Below are 14,679 nucleotides of genomic sequence, written 5' to 3' on the forward strand. Positions count from 1 at the left end.
TTTTGTTTTTTGTTTTTTTATGGTTTGTCCAGATCTTTTGTGCTTGAAGTTGGTCTGGATTATTTCCAATTTAGTTATGTGTTTCTCAACCTTGTTGTATCAGTGACAAACTGAGAATTGCATAAAACTGAGCCATGCCCATTTGAAGTTTAGTAACTGGACTTGTTGCTGATTTGTGGTCAAGTTGTCAAGTTCACAACCATAATTTCATCATGGTATGACGCAAGTGACAGCCCCAAAGTAAACACATTCCATGGATTCCATGAAACCATAGCGCAAGCCCTATTTGTTCCTTTTTCTTGCTTCCAAAATCTCGACCGGTTTTTGAAAATTTAATGCCTATTTGGTACTTGTGTTTGGCAAGTAGATCGAATGTTGTGAAATCGATAATCTGGTAAAAGTACACATCTTATGAGTTTGAAAATGATGGTATTTGGTATTGTTAAATATTAATGACAGGCTCTCTGGGTAAGCGGTTTAGGTTTGCCTGTGGTTCCAAGGTACGGAATTGTTTTTTTTTCAATCATCTAATCGGGACTGGAAGTCTCTCCATGATTAGTGTAATGACCTCAAAAATAATATTTGGTTTTATTATTTTGTGGAAAATCATTTTAAGTCATGTGACTATTTTGGGTGTTGTATGAATTTGGTTTGATGTGAAAAGATTGGAATTAAGTGAGTTTAATCGCAAATTGGGACAAAAATACCCATATAATGAAGTTTATGATTTTTCAAAGGAAGAAGTATAAGAAATTGAAGTGAGAAAATTATGATTTTTGAATTGGAAAATCGAGATTGATCTCACGAACGCGTAGGCGCAAACGGTTCATGAATCCGAGTTGAAACGAAGAAGTTATACTCGTTTGAAGTTTCAGGGACTAAATTGCAAACAGAGACTTTGCCTATAAATTTCCGATGGACACTGTTGGGATTCATAATTTGCAATTGAACCCGGAGGTTTGAGAGCTCGTCGGAGAGGCGATTTCCGGCGGCTGCTGCGGCGGCTTACGGTGGAGGTGATCGACACCACCAACCCAGATAGGAAGCCTGCTATCTTGTGAACATAACCCAAGAAGAATCGCAGCCATCGGAGGTGCAGTGAAGGCAGGGCTACGCCGCGAAGTCGGTTCGTCAATAGTGAAATCAGCAACTTCAACCAGCGGTTTAAGCCACTTACACTCCGAATTGGACCTCGAGGTAAGAATTAAAGTTGTTCTACTCAGTATTACGAACATTTTAGCATAGGTCTTGACCGGCGATTTTAGGGTGGTCCGTCGCCGGAATAGTACCCGAACCACCACCGGCGGTGGCGGCGCAGGGTGGCGATTCTGAGTTAGGGCTTTAGAGACAGAATGTAGTCCTGGAGTTACTGAACATGATAGTATGTTTAAATTGTTGAGATTCCGTCGTTTAATCGACGATCGGAGCCTCACAAATGTGGACCATTGATTGGAGATGATCGGACCGTTGGATAGTATCAAATTTTAATTATGTTGTAGCCGGTGTTGTGAGGAGTCTGTAGGTTCAGACAGATTGATGATCGGACGTCCCGATCTTAAGTTATTAAATTTCAAAGTTAAAGCGAGCAATCGCCATTCGATCGTGTAATGTAGAATAATCCAACCGTTGGATTGGGCCCAAATTGTCGCATGGTGATGTCGGGACTATTTAGAGTCCATTGGTGCGATCGGATTTGGAATCCGAGGTTGTGGGCCCAGGGCGGATTTTTGGGGTGTCGGTTAGACATGTGGGACCCACGGGACCCAAATAGTGACCTTTTGGACAATGGGTGTCATTGGTCATGATTCGACGTCGACAGCACGTACGTCACAGTTTTGGAGTTGGTTGGATGAGATTTGATCACTTTGGATCCCCGGTAGGTCCAAAGGGCAATTTCGTCATTAGATGCGAAATCTTGGATTTTGAAGGTTTGTGCTAAGTTGGGTTATGTACTTTGCTTAGGTATTGTTGGAGTTTGAGTTGCTCGTTGAGGATTCGTTAAGTTGTTGAAGACGCAGCTTGGACGAGAGGTGAGTAAAACCATCCTAATCGTGAGTAAAGTCACGAATTATTATATTTATTATAATGTGACCTTGGATAATGTTAATGGCTATAATTAACATGTTGGTTGTGATTTTATAAAATGTTTTAATTGATTTAAAACACATGAACTTGTTCATCAACGGTTCATGAGGTAAGTGAAACTTATTTTGTTTTGAATTAATACTTTTTATTAGAGATTTTGGTGTTTAACCATATAACATATGTTGTGGATTAGTCCTGGAAAATGGGCCGGGCCTGGCCCGGCCCTAAGAGGTGTGAGCCCAAGCCCTAATTAGTAACGGGCTTTTTCAGCCCTAAGGAGTGATCGGGCCGGGCCGGGCCAGCCCTATGTCAAATATACAAAGCCCAGGCCCTACCCATGGGCCTAACATTTTCGGGCTTATGATCGGGCCAACGATTCGGGCCTATTTAGCCATATGAAATGGGCCATTATTTTATGCTTTATTCAACTCATTTCCACTTCTTTATGGCCTCCCACTACCCGTTGTCTGCCTTGGATTGGATGCCCTTATTTCTTTCAACTTCCGACTTTCAACAAAGAAAAGTTGCTTTACCAACTTTTGTTCAAAACAAAGTGGGTACTTTTAAGACAAGTTGGCAGACAATGTTGTTCCAAACTTCTCACCAAAAACAAAAAAAGTTGTTCAAAACAAACTTGTCTAGCGGATAGAAATATAAAAATATATTATCATATAATATAATTAAAATTAAATTAATTAATTAATTATAATCGGGCCGGGCCGGGCTTTTAAAGGGCTTAGAAATGAAGCCCAAGCCCTACATTTAAGCCTTCGGGCCGGGCTAAGCCCGTCCATTACTTCGGACTGGGCTAAGCCCGTCCATTACTTCGAGCCGGGTAAGCCCACACATCAAAAAATCGGGCCGGGTTCGGGCTAGCCCATCGGACCTGGGCTTTATTTCCAGGCCTATTGTGGATGTATGGTGGAAATTCATTCGTGAATAACCACATAAATATATATAATAAATATGTATTGCTGTGATTGGTGTATTTGGCTATAAAACAATGTTTAATGTGAAACTACATTTTATATTGTTTTGGTGTTGGTATTTTGGTGTTTTGGTGTTGATGGATTTAGGTGAGAATACCTTGAATCCCTTCTGAGTTTGTCAGGTGGGCATTCTCGTGGCAAATAATGAGGGATAAATTACCCTAGGGAGCAAGACCCAAGAACAGTTAGAGCTGTAGTCTGGCGCCATCTAGTACTCATGACTGGAGTGTAATCATGAGTGAACACTACTTTGGTGTTTTGTAGTGTTATAGATTAGAGGTTCATAGTATTATCTCTTCTATCTGTCAAATAAATGACGTGTTAAAACTACTTTGAAATAAAGAGTTTTGGTGTGGTCACAGGTGGTGATCGAAACAGTTCTTTAAATAAAATAAAAGAATTATGATTGTGATGATATTGATGATTATGATTACCTTGGTTATACAAGGATTGTGGTGTGCTAATGAAAGTGCATGTGTTTGTATATTATGTGTAATTGACATATTGTACTGTGGACGTGGTTGACTCATACAAGCTTTAGAAAGCTTACCGGGTTGTTCTGTGGTGAACCCGGTGCACTATTCAATGGTGTAGGGGAAAATCCTGCAGGTGGTAGAGACCGTGAGCAGGACAATAAAGGTGAGGAGCAGGAGGCTCGTTAGTGGTTCCACAGAGTGCAAAGTGTGGTGTGAGAGTATTGGTGAGTGTTAGACTTCCGCTGTGTGAAATGAACTCTGAGGAGCAGATTTTGTAATATAATGATTGTTCATTTATTATGTGAGTTTGTAATGCAATATTTGACTCAGAAGAGTTGAGTCATCATTGAGGCACGAGTGTGGTGGGATACGGTGGAAAGATCACAGAATGTGGACCAGATGGATTGGGAAGAATTTTTGGCACTCTTTTACAAGAAGTACTTTCCTGATACCGTGAAAGAGGAATTACAAATGGAGTTCATAAACTTGACACAAGGGACCATGACTGTGAGGGAGTATGAGGCACGGTTTACTGAGTTGTCTCGTTTTGCAGACCCTCTGAGTGAGTTGCAACAAACCCAGAAGTTTCAAAGGGGTTTGAATGCTTATGTGAAGAAGATGGTGACTGGTTTTCGCCACACGAAAATGGTGGATGTGGTGGAGTGTGCAGCTTCTATTGAAGCAAATAATAATGAGTTTAAGAAGAGTCTGGATGTCAAGAGAGACGCCAAAGGGAAAGGAAAGGCGCCAGCACAAAGTAGCACCACTGGGAATCAGGGAGGTGTTGGTAAGAGCAGAGGACGGGGTACCTGACTGCGACAAAAAATGAGGCACATGCTAAGCAAGCTGGGCCCATTAGATGTTATAACTGCAATGAGGTGGGTCATCTGTCAACAAACTGTACCAAACCTAAGGTGTATACATGCTTTACTTGTGGTCAGCCAGGACATATTGCTAAGAGTTGCAAGAGTGAAAACAAACCGGGGCAACAACAAAGACAAGGAAATGCCAGAGTCTTTGCAGTGGGTCAAAGGCAGAGGAACACTGGTGTGGAAGGTACAATAACTCTCTTTCATAATCTTGTGAGGGTTTTGTTTGATACTGGTGCATCACATTCTTTTATCTCTCGATCTGTTGTGAATGCGTTGGGATTAACTCCTAAATTGCTTGGTGTGCCTTTAACTGTTGAGTCACCTTTGGGTAATTCTGTGAAATTGATTTTGGTGTGTGAGTCTTGCCCATTGTTGATTGGTAACAAGGAGTTCCTTGCTGATTTAATTGTTCTGGTTGATAACTCATATGATATGATACTTGGTGTGGACTGGTTACGGTGTAATCATGCTGTAATTGATTGTCATGGAATGTTAGTGTCGTTTCATACTCCTGGGCAAGCGGTGGTTCGGCATAGGTGCATTAAAACTGATGCAACTATGAAGTTTGGGTTTCTAGCTCTTGTGGAAAGAGTAGAACGAGTTCTAACATTGGAAGATGTTCCTAAAGTATCTTTGTATCAGGATGTTTTCCAAGATATTGTGGGTTTGCCTCCAAGGAGGGTAGTGGAGTTTACTATTGAATTGATTCTGGGAACGTCACCAATATCAAAGGCTCCTTATAGAATGGCACCTACCGAGTTGAAAGAACTCAAGATTCAAATTGATGATTTAGTGGCACAAGGGTTCATTAGACCAAGTACGTCACCTTGGGGTGCACCTGTCCTATTTGTGATGAAAAAGGATCACACATTGAGATTATGTGTGGATTACAGAATGTTAAACAAGGTAACGATTAAAAATAAGTATCCGTTGCCAAGGATTGAAGATTTGTTTGATCAGTTAAAGGGGGCAACTGTGTTCTCAAAGATTGATTTGAGGTCAGGATATCACCAAGTTAGGGTGAGGGAGGAAGATATTCCTAAAACAGCATTTCGAACCAGGTACGGACATTATGAGTTTGTTGTCATGCCTTTCGGGTTGACTAATGCACCTGCTGTGTTTATGGATTTGATGAACAGAATATTCGGTCCTTACTTGGATGATTTTGTTGTGGTGTTTGTGGATGATATCTTGATCTACTCAAAGAATGATGAAGATCATGATAGACATCTAGAGATTGTTTTGGAAACACTAAGAAGGAATCAGTTGTATGCCAAGTATGAAAAGTGTGATTTTTGGCAGGATAAAGTAAAATTTCTTGGTCATGTGGTTTCTAAGGATGGGGTATCCGTGGATCCTTCTAAAGTGGAAGCAGTTATGGAGTGGAAACAGCCTACTACTGTGACTGAGATTCGCAGTTTCTTGGGTTTGGCCGGTTATTATCGAAGGTTTATTGAGGGTTTCTCAAGTATTGCTGCACCTTTGACCAAGTTGACAAGGAAAGATGTGTTGTTCATTTGGAATGAGGATTGTTAGAAAGCCTTCAAGGAACTGAAGAAGAAATTGACTATTGCTCCGGTGTTGACAATTCCCTCAGGAGGAGGAGGATTGGTGATTTATAGTAATGCATCTCTTCAGGGTTTGGGATGTGTGTTGATGCAGAATGGTAAAGTGGTTGCTTATGCATCTACACAGCTGAAGGTGCATGAGAGAAACTACCCTACACATGATTTAGAATTGGCTGCAGTGGTGTTCACCTTGAAAGTTTGGAGGCATTATTTGTATGGTGAGAAGTTTGAACTCTTTTCAGACCATAAGAGTTTAAAGTATCTCTTCTCTCAAAAGGAGCTGAACATGAGGCAAAGGAGATGGATGGAACTCATAAAGGATTATGATTTCACGTTGGAATATCATCCAGGGAAAGCTAATGTTGTTGCAGATGCATTGAGCCGCAAGCCTAGAGGAGTAGTCGCATCTGTAATGGCATACGAGTGGAAGATGCTGGAAATGGCATCAGAGATAGACCTAAAACCAACTACAGTTGGAGGAGATGTTTTTCTGGGGAGTATGACAGTTCAACCTAGCTTGATTAGTAAGGTGATTCAGGAGCAAGCTCAAGACGTGGGAATGCGAGCTAAAATGGTTGAGTTAACAATTGAACCAACTTTTATAGGTCTTTCTGAATGGACAATTGGGAATGATGGTGGTTTGAGATACCGAGGGAAGTTGTGCGTGCCTGAATCTAAGAATCTTAAAAGAGAGATTATGGATGAAGCTCAACGTTCTAAGTATACGGTTCATCCAGGAAGTTCTAAGATGTACAAGGATCTTAGGAGACAATTCTGGTGGATTGCTATGAAAAGGGAGGTGGGACAGTATGTGATTAAGTGTCTAACTTGTCAACGGGTGAAGGCAGAACATCAACGGCCATCAGGGTTGTTGAAACCTTTATCTATTCCTATTTGGAAATGGGAAAATATTGCTATGGATTTCGTAGTGGGATTGCCTAAGACTAAGCAGGGTCATGATGCAATTTGGGTTATTGTGGACCGACTGACGAAATCTGCACACTTTCTGCCTGTATCTATGAAGTATTCAGTGGACACACTGAGTAAGCTCTACATTCGTGAGGTGGTGAAACTACACGGGATTCCTATATCCATTGTCTCGGATAGGGATGCTCGTTTCACTTCTAAGTTTTGGAATAGTTTCCAAAAGGCCATGGGAACTAGATTGGATATGAGTACAGCTTTTCACCCTCAAACTGATGGTCAAACTGAACGAGTGAATCAAGTGATGGAGGATATGCTTCGGGCATGTGTCTTGGACTTCAAGGGAAGTTGGGATGAATATTTGGCATTGATAGAATTTGCCTATAACAACAGTTATCACTCTAGTATTGGTATGACACCGTATGAAGCATTGTATGGAAGGCCATGTAGATCACCTGTTTGTTGGGCTGAGGTAGGTGATAATAAAGTAATGGGTACTGAGGTAGTTCAAGAGACTACAGAGAAGGTTTCTATCATCAGGGATAGAATCCGCAGAGCACAGAGCCGTCATAAGAGTAATGCAGATAAGAAACGGCGGAGTGTGGAATTTGAAGTTGGTGACCATGTGTTTTTGAAGGTTTCACCAATGAAGGGAGTAATAAGATTTGGTAAGAAGAAAGGAAAGTTATCTCCCAGATTTGTTGGACCTTTTGAAATTCTAGATAAGGTTGGAGAGTTGGCATATCGGTTGGCATTACCTCCAATGATGTCAAGTGTTCATAATGTGTTTCACGTGTCAATGTTAAGGAGGTATATTAAGGATGCTTCACACGTAATTGATTACGGTACTGTTGAAGTCAATGGAGATGCAACTTATGTAGAGGCACCTGTACGCATCTTGGACAGGATGACCAAACAGTTTAGAACAACTCAAGTGAATTTGGTCAAAGTGTTGTGGAGTCACCATGATGAGGGTGATGCCTCTTGGGAATTGGAGTCTGAAATGAGGAAGAAGTATCCTCATCTTTTTTAGGACGAGGCGGGTTGAATTTCGGGACGAAATTCCTTTAAGGAGGGTAGAATGTAATGACCTCAAAAATAATATTTGGTTTTATTATTTTGTGGAAAATCTTTTTAAGTCATGTGACTATTTTGGGTGTTGTATGAATTTGGTTTGATGTGAAAAGATTGGAATTAAGTGAGTTTAATCGCAAATTGGGACAAAAATACCCATATAATGAAGTTTATGATTTTTCAAAGGAAGTATAAGAAATTAAAGTGAGAAAACTATGATTTTTGAATTGGAAAATCGAGATTCATCTCACAAATGCGTAGGCGCCAACGGTTCGTGAATCCGAGTTGAAACGAAGAATTTATACACGTTTGAAGTTTCAGGGACTAAATTGCAAACAGAGACTTTGCCTATAAATTTCAGATGGACACTGTTGGGATTCATAATTTGCAATTGAACCCGGAGGTTTGAGAGCTCGTCGGAGAGGCGATTTCCGGCGGCTTCTGCGGCGGCTTACGGTGGAGGTGATCGACGCCACCAACCCAGATAGGAAGCCTGCTATCTTGTGAACATAACCCAAGAAGAATCGGAGCCATCGGAGGTGCGGTGAAGGCAGGGCTACGCCGCGAAGTCGGTTCGTCAATAGTGAAATCAGCAACTTCAACCAGCGGTTTGAGCCACTTACACTCCGAATTGGACCTCGAGGTAAGAATTAAAGTTGTTGTACTCAGTATTACGAATATTTTGGCATAGGTCTTGACCGGCGATTTTAGGGTGGTCCGTCGCCGGAATAGTAACCGAACCACCATCGGCGGTGGCGGCGCAGGGTGGCGATTCTGAGTTAGGGCTTTAGAGACAGAATGTAGTCCTGGAGTTACTGAACATGATAGTATGTTTAAATTGTTGAGATTCCGTCGTTTAATCGACGATCGGAGCCTCATAAATGTGGACCATTGATTGGAGATGATCGGACCGTTGGATCGTGTCCAATTTTAATTATGTTGTAGCTGGTGTTGTGAGGAGTCTGTAGGTTCAGACAGATTGATGATCGGACGTCCCGATCTTAAGTTATTAAATTTCAAAGTTAAGGCGAGCGATCGTCATTCGATCGTGTAATGTAGAATAATCCGACCGTTGGATTGGGCCCAAATTGTCGCATGGTGATGTCGGGACTATTTAGAGTCCATTGGTGCGATCGGATTTGGAATCCGAGGTTGTGGGCCCAAGGAGGATTTTTGGGGTGTCGGTTAGACATGTGGGACCCACGGGACCCAAATAGTGACCTTTTGGACAATGGGTGTCATTGGTCATGATTCGACGTCGACAGCACGTACGTCACAGTTTTGGAGTTGGTTGGATGAGATTTGATCACTTTGGACAATGGGTTTAGGGTCCCGTGGGTCCAAAAGGTCACCACACCCATTGGGTCCAAAAGGTCACTATTTGGATCCCGTGGGCCCCACATGTCTAACCGACACCCCAAAAATCCGCATTGGGCCCACAACCTCGGATTCCAAATCGGATCGCACCAATGGACTCTAAATAGTCCCGACATCACCATGCGACAATTTGGGCCCAATCCAACGGTCGGATTATTCTACATTACACGATCGAATGACGATCGCTCGCCTTAACTTTGAAATTTAATAACTTAAGATCGGGACGTCCGATCATCAATCTGTCTGAACGTACAGACTCCTCACAACACCAGCTACAACATAATTAAAATTGGACACGATCCAACGGTCCGATCATCTCCAATCAATGGTCCACATTTGTGAGGCTCCGATCGTCGATTAAACGACGGAATCTCAACAATTTAAACATACTATCATGTTCAGTAACTCCAGGACTACATTCTGTCTCTAAAGCCCTAACTCAGAATCGCCACCCTGCGCCGCCACCGCCGGTGGTGGTTCGGGTACTATTCCGGCGACGGACCACCCTAAAATCGCCGGTCAAGACCTATGCCAAAATGTTCGTAATACTGAGTAGAACAACTTTAATTCTTACCTCGAGGTCCAATTCGGAGTGTAAGTGGCTTAAACCGCTGGTTGAAGTTGCTGATTTCACTATTGACGAACCAACTTCGCGGCGTCACCCTGCCTTCACCACACCTCCGATTGCTCCGATTCTTCTTGGGTTATGTTCACAAGATAGCAGGCTTCCTAACTGGGTTGGTGGTGTTGATCACCTCCACCGTACGCCGCCGCAGTAGCCGCCGGAAATCGCCTCTCCGACGAGCTCTCAAACCTCCGGGTTCAATTGCAAATTATGAATCCCAACAGTGTCTATCTGAAATTTATAGGCAAAGTCTCTGTTTGCAATTTAGTTCCTGAAACGTCAAACGAGTATAACTTCTTCGTTTCAACTCGGATTCACGAACCGTTTGCGCCTACGCGTTCGTGAGATCAATCACGATTTTCCAATTCAAAAATCATAATTTTCTCACTTCAATTTCTTATACTTCCTTTGAAAAATCATAAACTTCATTATATGGGTATTTTTGTCCCAATTTGCGATTAAACTCACTTAATTCCAATCTTTTCACATCAAACCAAATTCATACAACACCCAAAATAGTCACATGACTTAAAAAGATTTTCCACAAAATAATAAAACCAAATATTATTTTTGAGGTCATTACATTCTACCCTCCTTAAAGGAATTTCGTCCCGAAATTCAACCCGCCTCGTCCTAAAAAAGATGAGGATACTTCTTCCTCATTTCAGACTCCAATTCCCAAGAGGCATCACCCTCGTCATGGTGACTCCACAACACTTTGACCAAATTCACTTGAGTTGTTCTAAGCTGTTTGGTCATCCTGTCCAAGATGCGTACAGGTGCCTCTACATAAGTTGCATCTCCATTGACTTCAACAGTACCGTAATCAATTACGTGTGAAGCATCCTTAATATACCTCCTTAACATTGACACGTGAAACACATTATGAACACTTGACATCATTGGAGGTAATGCCAACCGATATGCCAACTCTCCAACCTTATCTAGAATTTCAAAAGGTCCAACAAATCTGGGAGATAACTTTCCTTTCTTCTTACCAAATCTTATTACTCCCTTCATTGGTGAAACCTTCAAAAACACATGGTCACCAACTTCAAATTCCACACTCCGCCGTTTCTTATCTGCATTACTCTTATGACGGCTCTGTGCTCTGCGGATTCTATCCCTGATGATAGAAACCTTCTCTGTAGTCTCTTGAACTACCTCAGTACCCATTACTTTATTATCACCTACCTCAGCCCAACAAACAGGTGATCTACATGGCCTTCCATACAATGCTTCATACGGTGTCATACCAATACTAGAGTGATAACTGTTGTTATAGGCAAATTCTATCAATGCCAAATATTCATCCCAACTTCCCTTGAAGTCCAAGACACATGCCCGAAGCATATCCTCCATCACTTGATTCACTCGTTCAGTTTGACCATCAGTTTGAGGGTGAAAAGCTGTACTCATATCCAATCTAGTTCCCATGGCCTTTTGGAAACTATTCCAAAACTTAGAAGTGAAACGAGCATCCCTATCCGAGACAATGGATATAGGAATCCCGCGTAGTTTCACCACCTCACGAATGTAGAGCTTACTCAGTGTGTCCACTGAATACTTCATAGATACAGGCAGAAAGTGTGCAGATTTCGTCAGTCGGTCCACAATAACCCAAATTGCATCATGACCCTGCTTAGTCTTAGGCAATCCCACTACGAAATCCATAGCAATATTTTCCCATTTCCAAATAGGAATAGATAAAGGTTTCAACAACCCTGATGGCCGTTGATGTTCTGCCTTCACCCGTTGACAAGTTAGACACTTAGTCACATACTGTCCCACCTCCCTTTTCATAGCAATCCACCAGAATTGTCTCCTAAGATCCTTGTACATCTTAGTACTTCCTGATTGAACCGTATACTTAGAACGATGAGCTTCATCCATAATCTCTCTCTTAAGATTCTTAGATTCAGGCACGCACAACTTCCCTCGGTATCTCAAACCACCATCATTCCCAATTGTCCATTCAGAAGGACCTATAAAAGTTGGTTCAATTGTTAACTCAACCATTTTAGCTCGCATTCCCACGTCTTGAGCTTGCTCCTGAATCACCTTACTAATCAAGCTAGGTTGAACTGTCATACTCCCCAGAAAAACATCTCCTCCAACTGTAGTTGGTTTTAGGTCTATCTCTGATGCCATTTCCAGCATCTTCCACTCGTATGCCATTACAGATGCGACTACTCCTCTAGGCTTGCGGCTCAATGCATCTGCAACAACATTAGCTTTCCCTGGATGATATTCCAACGTGAAATCATAATCCTTTATGAGTTCCATCCATCTCCTTTGCCTCATGTTCAGCTCCTTTTGAGAGAAGAGATACTTTAAACTCTTATGGTCTGAAAAGAGTTCAAACTTCTCACCATACAAATAATGCCTACAAACTTTCAAGGTGAACACCACTGCAGCCAATTCTAAATCATGTGTAGGGTAGTTTCTCTCATGCACCTTCAGCTGTCTAGATGCATAAGCAACCACTTTACCATTCTGCATCAACACACATCCCAAACCCTGAAGAGATGCATCACTATAAATCACCAATCCTCCTCCTCCTGAGGGAATTGTCAACACCGGAGCAATAGTCAATTTCTTCTTCAGTTCCTTGAAGGCTTTCTCACAATCCTCATTCCAAATTAACAACACATCTTTCCTTGTCAACTTGGTCAAAGGTGCAGCAATACTTGAGAAACCCTCAATAAACCTTCGATAATAACCGGCCAAACCCAAGAAACTGCGAATCTCAGTCACAGTAGTAGGCTGTTTCCACTCCATAACTGCTTCCACTTTAGAAGGATCCACGGATACCCCATCCTTAGAAACCACATGACCGAGAAATTTTACTTTATCCTGCCAAAAATCACACTTTTCATACTTGGCATACAACTGATTCCTTCTTAGTGTTTCCAAAACAATCTCCAGATGTCTATCATGATCTTCATCATTCTTTGAGTAGATCAAGATATCATCCACAAACACCACAACAAAATCATCCAAGTAAGGACCGAATATTCTGTTCATCAAATCCATAAACACAGCAGGTGCATTAGTCAACCCGAAAGGCATGACAACAAACTCATAATGTCCGTACCTGGTTCGAAATGCTGTTTTAGGAATATCTTCCTCCCTCACCCTAACTTGGTGATATCCTGACCTCAAATCAATCTTTGAGAACACAGTTGCCCCCTTTAACTGATCAAACAAATCTTCAATCCTTGGCAACGGATACTTATTTTTAATCGTTACCTTGTTTAACATTCTGTAATCCACACATAATCTCAGTGTGTGATTCTTTTTCATCACAAATAGGACAGGTGCACCCCAAGGTGACGTACTTGGTCTAATGAACCCTTGTGCCACTAAATCATCAATTTGAATATTGAGTTCTTTCAACTCGGTAGGTGCCATTCTATAAGGAGCCTTTGATATTGGTGACGTTCCCAGAATCAATTCAATAGTAAACTCCACTACCCTCCTTGGAGGCAAACCCACAATATCTTGGAAAACATCCTGATACAAAGATACTTTAGGAACATCTCTTCCAATGTTAGAACTCGTTCTACTCTTTCCACAAGAGCTAGAAACCCAAACTTCATAGTTGCATCAGTTTTAATGCACCTATGCCGAACCACCGCTTGCCCAGGAGTATGAAACGACACTAACATTCCATGACAATCAATTACAGCATGATTACACCGTAACCAGTCCACACCAAGTATCATATCATATGAGTTATCAACCAGAACAATTAAATCAGCAAGGAACTCCTTGTTACCAATCAACAATGGGCAAGACTCACACACCAAAATCAATTTCACAGAATTACCCAAAGGTGACTCAACAGTTAAAGGCACACCAAGCAATTTAGGAGTTAATCCCAACGCATTCACAACAGATCGAGAGATAAAAGAATGTGATGCACCAGTATCAAACAAAACCCTCACAAGATTATGAAAGAGAGTTATTGTACCTTCCACACCAGTGTTCCTCTGCCTTTGACCCACTGCAAAGACTCTGGCATTTCCTTGTCTTTGTTGTTGCCCCGGTTTGTTTTCACTCTTGCAACTCTTAGCAATATGTCCTGGCTGACCACAAGTAAAGCATGTATACACCTTAGGTTTGGTACAGTTTGTTGACAGATGACCCACCTCATTGCAGTTATAACATCTAATGGGCCCAGCTTGCTTAGCATGTGCCTCATTTTTGGTCGCAGTCAGGTACCCCGTCCTCTGCTTCTTACCAACACCTCCCTGATTCCCAGTGGTGCTACTTTGTGCTGGCGCCTTTCCTTTCCCTTTGGCGTCTCTCTTGACATCCAGACTCTTCTTAAACTCATTATTATTTGCTTCAATAGAAGCTGCACACTCCACCACATCCACCATTTTCGTGTGGCGAAAACCAGTCACCATCTTCTTCACATAAGCATTCAAACCCCTTTGAAACTTCTGGGTTTGTTGCAACTCACTCAGAGGGTCTGCAAAACGAGACAACTCAGCAAACCGTGCCTCATACTCCCTCACAGTCATGGTCCCTTGTGTCAAGTTTATGAACTCCATTTGTAATTCCTCTTTCACGGTATCAGGAAAGTACTTCTTGTAAAAGAGTGCCAAAAATTCTTCCCAATCCATCTGGTCCACATTCTGTGATCTTTCCACCGTATCCCACCACACTCGTGCCTCAATG

General features: G+C 41.9%; 1 long non-coding RNA gene across 1 annotated transcript; it reads left to right on the forward strand.

The window, feature by feature from the left end:
- The first annotated feature begins 957 nt into the window (after window positions 1-957).
- On the forward strand, window positions 958-3,894 carry LOC110770070 (uncharacterized). The gene is made up of 3 exons (XR_015834067.1): window positions 958-1,197; window positions 1,963-2,030; window positions 3,669-3,894. It is a non-coding gene; the product is annotated as an uncharacterized LOC110770070 (long non-coding RNA).
- The last annotated feature ends 10,785 nt before the right edge of the window (window positions 3,895-14,679 follow it).

The sequence above is a fragment of the Prunus avium genome, chromosome 2 (genome assembly GCF_965620075.1).
Source record: "Prunus avium chromosome 2, drPruAviu1.hap1.1, whole genome shotgun sequence".
Taxonomy (NCBI): domain Eukaryota; kingdom Viridiplantae; phylum Streptophyta; class Magnoliopsida; order Rosales; family Rosaceae; genus Prunus; species Prunus avium.